General features: G+C 35.5%; 1 pseudogene; it reads left to right on the top strand.

Annotated features, from left to right (window-relative positions):
* LOC106748060 overlaps window positions 1–4,446 on the top strand; it is a 4,941-nt pseudogene extending 495 nt beyond the window's left edge.
* Window positions 4,447–5,582: the final 1,136 nt, after the last annotated feature.

Raw genomic sequence — 5,582 nt, 5'->3', positions numbered from 1 at the left:
TTTTCCGCTAGATGTCTTTAGTGAGCCATATCTCACGATGTATACATCGCATCGGGTCATATTATACATCGATTTAAAGGTGACATTACGCTTCAAAAAAAGTTCTGTGACAGTTTTGTGTTTGGTCAAGGCAGTTGTGTGTTACAGCGTTCCAAAATGGAGGTAAAAAAAGAGAAAATTCGATACATTCTTCAATACCACTACGACCAAGGTGAAAAGGCGGAGCAGGCGGCCAAACAAATTTGTGCTATTTATGGATTCAATACAGTATCGAATGCAACAGCAAAGCGGTGGTTCCAACGATTCCGTTCTGGTAATATGGACGTCGAAGATGAGGCTCTGGTAAGCCAATCGTCAAAAATGTCGATAAAATCATGGAAATCGTCGAGTCGGACCGGCGTGTGAGCACTTATTCCATTGCCCAGGAACTGAAGATTAGCCAGAAAACCGTTTGGAACCATTTGCATAAGGCTGGTCTCAAGAAGAAGCTCGATGTATGGGTGCCACACGAATTGACGCAAAAGAACCTTTTGGACCGAATTGATGCCTGCGATTTTTTGCTGAAACGTAACGAAATCGACCCATTTTTTAAGCGGATGGTAACTGGTGATAAAAAATGGGTCACATATGAGAACAACAGCCGAAAAAGATCGTGGTCCAATCGCGGTGAGCTGGCCCAAACGATCGCCAAGCCCGGGTTAACGGCCAAGAAAGTTTTGCTGTGGTTTGGTGGGATTGGAAAGGAATCATCCACTATGAGCTGCTCCCATCTGGCCAATCACTCAATTCGGATCTCTATTGTCAACAACTGACCAGATTGAAGCAGACGCGGCCAGAATTGGCCAATAGGAAGAATGTTGTGTTCCATCAAGACAACGCCACACCGCACACATCATTAACGACACGCCAGAAACTCCGAGAGCTTTGATGGGAGATTCTATTGCACCTACCGTATAGTCCAGACTTGACACCAAGCGATTATCACCTTTTCAAGCATTTGCAAAATTTTCTTGATGTTACAAAACTGGCCTCAAGAGAGGCTTGTGAAAATGAGCTGGTCAAGTTTTTTATCAATAGGGATGAGGACTTTTTCAATTGCGGAATTATGAAATTGCCTTTAAAATGGACAAAAGTTATCGGACAAAACGGCACATATTTGATCGAAATCGGATAATCCTAACTATGTGAATTTCATCGTCGAAATAAAGCGAAAAAACGCTCAGAACTTTTTACTTCACCTAATACATTTAGGACAGCAGGTAAACAAAAAATTTATAGCTTGAATTCCTTTTTGCTTTCTCCTCTTTGTCCCTTTATATTTTCTGGTCATTTTTCCCATTTTTACCTCACATACGTTTGCAAAGACGTTATACACAGCATTGTATAAACGTAAGATATTTCGTAAACTGTGTTATAAACGTACGTAAAACGTTAAACAACATACGAAAACATGGTTATCGTGCTTTAACGTTTGTCAACCGTTACTTTGTTGTTCTTTACCGTTTGTCAGCCGTTTGTCAGTCGTTCTTTTGTCGTTCATTGCGGTTTGTCAGACGTTCCTTTGCCGTTCTTTATTGTTTGTCAACCTTCCTTTACCATTTATCAGCCGCTTTTTCCATTTGTCAGCCGTTTTACCGTGCGGGGCCTCGTTTATTTGTGCGAAAACGGTAAGAGCGGATTGTCGCGAATCGACTAGGCAAACGCTAATGAAAGAAAGAGGAGGGGCGTGATCGCTGCAAGCGAACGCGGAAAGGATCGTGAATGAGAACGGTCCGCCGCGGGCGATTGAATGAGTGCCGCTGGATGGGTCCATTTACCGACCGCTGGAAGAGGTAACGACTGTCGGTAATACAGTGCATAACGTCAGTCCCCACTCGCGTGTCATCAGCCCCCTCGTGCCTGTAAGGTCTTCCCTCCTCCGCGTAACGTCCGTTCCTATGCCATAAGTACACCCTTCTACCCGCACTCCCGTGACAGCACCAGAGTTAGAAATCGTCTATTACATCTACGATCAAACTATATGAATTAATAAAATTAAAAAGATTCCAGTATTTTTATATTCAGGATGTGTTATCTTTCCTTTAATACATTATATTCCAATTATGTCCGTTATCGCAAAAACCACTAAATGAATCTCGTTAACACCTATTGTTAAATACAACGAAATATGCCTTGAAGCAGCAGAAATATTTTCATATCTTAACATTGCACATGTTAATTGGGTTGTTTGCAACAACTGTATGGACGGCAACAGAAACTTTTCCATTATCATATGCATTACATGCTTTTGGAATGTTTAAAATTATTAGGTAAACTTCGTAAGTGTAGTATTCTCTACTATTAAAGATTGATTACATTTTTCTATTAAGTTGAATTACATTATAAACTATATACATTTTTGCACTTTATTTCATATATATTTTCTATCAAGGAAACCACATGAATTAGGACACGTAGATCCGAATCAAACTATAATAGGTTATAGGAAGAAAAGCTTCAAATACATATCTAAAGTATTAGGTATAGACGATGTAGATGGCCGGCTATTCAAAGGTTAATTTAACAAATATATATCGCAAGTATTAGGTATATACAATGTAAATGGCCGGCTATTCAAAGGTTAATTTAGCAAAAAAACGATTTCAGCATCCCGTGCTTACTAGTGTAATAAGACTGATATACGCGGGACTCTGAAATCTCTTTTCATTAAAAACTTTTAATGGCTGGTTATCCACATATAATATTTTATCACCTAATATTTTAGATTTATACGCGAGGTTCCCTGCTCTATAAACTTAAAATTTGTTTCAAATCTGCGTGTCCCAATTCATGTGATCTCCTTGTAAGTATAAAAAATTTTCGATCAAAGAACAAATTTGCTTACTCGACATTTTTCTCTATCGATTCATGATTACTTATTATATTCAGTAAATTTCTTGACTTTAGTTTAAGTATTTATCATTTTAACGTTTACAATATATACAAATAAAGTATATATGAGTATAATGTAGTTGTTTATAATTGTATATTTTATTCAACGCATATTTTATTTAATTTATCACACGTAACATTTTGTAGTTATTGTATGGGATGTATATTAAGTGAAAATGATCTACAAATTTATGCGACAAAAAAATATGGCCTACATCATGACAAAATAGCCGTTGCAGTTAAAATCCACAGAAAAGCGATTGAGTCAGTATGGTATTAATAAAAAAGGTAATTACCGTTTCTTACAGCCGGCTTTCTCATTCGAATATCTGTTAACAGCTATGTGCCGAAAATATTTAATATAACTTTTAATAAATATTTTATTAACTTTAAATAACTTTAAATATTTAATAAATACTTAATATTATATATCAAATTAATATAGAAAATTGATAAGACACGATAACTTCCAAATTTTAGTAATCAATTTCAGAATTTTGTCCAGCAAACAACGTTAGCAAAAGTTTACAAATAATTATTCCAGTTTTTTGCAATTTCCTATTTGAACATAACTTTACACGTGTATGTTATGAACTAATTAAAAATGATATCAACACCTAAAATGGCGTAATGCATTCTCGTTTAATCGAACGTTTAAAAATAATAAATAGTTATTTCAGATTCTCTTATTTATTAATGAGAACTTTAGGACTGCCGCTGTTTATATTTCTAATGTTCGAATTTTTGACAAGCATTTCTGTAAGTTTATTCGTTTGGTTTCTCCGTTGCTGCTGATGCAAAACTGTTTGCAATTGTTAAGTCACTGATTTTATTTACAGTTGTTTCTAATATTGGCCACGAAATCTCAACCGTTAAAAATAATTATATCTACCATATTAACAACATTCAATTTTTTAATCCTAATTGTGGGTAGTTTTATTGAACAGGAATTTATAAATTGCGATGAATGTGTCTATCAAATCATGTAAGTAATATAACTATATAATTATACACTGCATTTTCTGCAGCATCTTGTATCATACCTTAAGCTTCATTATATCATAAGCTTCATATTTTAAGCTTTTACGATTTTACGATTCGCATAACTTTTTTGAAATCTTGTTACAGAGACTAATTAATATTATAATATAATCGCAGTTACAATATACGATGGTACAATTCTCCAGTAAAAACGCAAAAGTTAATATTGTTTTTGATGCAAAAGGCGACGAGAGGTTACAAAGTTACAGCTGGCAAAATGTATAATCCTTGCTTTAAAGGTTTAGCATCAGTGAGTGATATTAAAAGAATATTAAAAAATACATTTGATATTGCGTTATTTACATTAAAAGTATTTCTCCTTTTTAGGCCATGAGTTGTATACCTTTATCAAGATGTTATGATATATTGCACGATAACACCAATCAACACGAAAAATCCATTAAGGTTATTCACAATCTATTACAGCATCTATTGAAGGCAAAACATGTAACAAGAACGCATGTGGATTCCTAAACGTCATATTAATTGTAATGTCTTTCTACATTTCTATGAAACATTTATCATCGATTAAACTTAGATAGAAAAATTATTGCTTGATTCTTTATTACGAGTAATATTGACGTTCTCACTATGACATTAATTATTATATGTACATATTTCCTTAATAGATGAAATAAATCGACAGAAATTGGTTGTATATTTGCATGATAATTTGAAATACTATTTTTTCTTTATTCAATTTACAAATACGTATGTACATTTTGCTTCATTAACTTGAATTTACGCCCACTTATTTACGCCAGAAGAAAATGATGACCGTAAAATTGTTCGACAGAATTAAGCAGTTATAGCAGTTATACCTACGACGGTCGAGAAGGAACTAAAAAATGATCATCAGCGCAAAATGATGAACACGCATGTGTCAACTTCTAGCGGAGAGAGATTGTCCTCCCTCGGCGTTATCATCATATTTGACTACTCGACGAAAACATTTATCACGCCAATGGAAATTTCTGCGACAATTACGGGGGCACTATCTAACGAGCAAAGTGCATCAATCGCCTAATAACTGTTCTTTACCTCGCCGTTTAGGCCGATAAACTTTCCTATTGCAACTCGCCAATTATTATTTTGGCAATTTCACATAATAGCCCTATAATAAAAATTCGAGATTAAGATGCCAAAATTTTTAATCGAATATGATGGCGAGCTGAAATGCGGGCTTCCTCGCCGTTAAACGGCGCAATTGTGTTTTGATCTTGGAAAGATGAATTTCGTGAGCTGATAACGTGAGTTACTATAAACTTAATCGAATCTTGTTAACACTTTGCGGTCCGTTGATGGCATGATGCCGTCACGCTCATTTCGACGTAACGGTCCGTCCATGGCATGGTGTCATCTTACGTATTTCGACGTTGCAGTCCGTCGACAGCACTGTGCCGTCGCGATATGACAACATTGATTTTATCGATAAATTAAAACATATGCGGTTCTAAGCAATTGGCAACATGCGAAACAGATGAATAGCCATTCGGAGCTACGTCAAAACAAGTGATGATCGTTCCAAACGTTAGGATTGTTCTTTCAGAGTTAGTCGATTCTAGTTGATTGACAGATCTTAGCAGTGTAAACGCTTTTGTGAACTGAGG

This window comes from Dinoponera quadriceps, unplaced genomic scaffold (genome assembly GCF_001313825.1).
Source record: "Dinoponera quadriceps isolate SergipeBrazil2010 unplaced genomic scaffold, ASM131382v1 scaffold2718, whole genome shotgun sequence".
In the NCBI taxonomy this organism is placed as follows: domain Eukaryota; kingdom Metazoa; phylum Arthropoda; class Insecta; order Hymenoptera; family Formicidae; genus Dinoponera; species Dinoponera quadriceps.
Note: the sequence above shows the minus strand (reverse complement) of the source record. Positions and strands in the feature narration are given on the sequence as shown.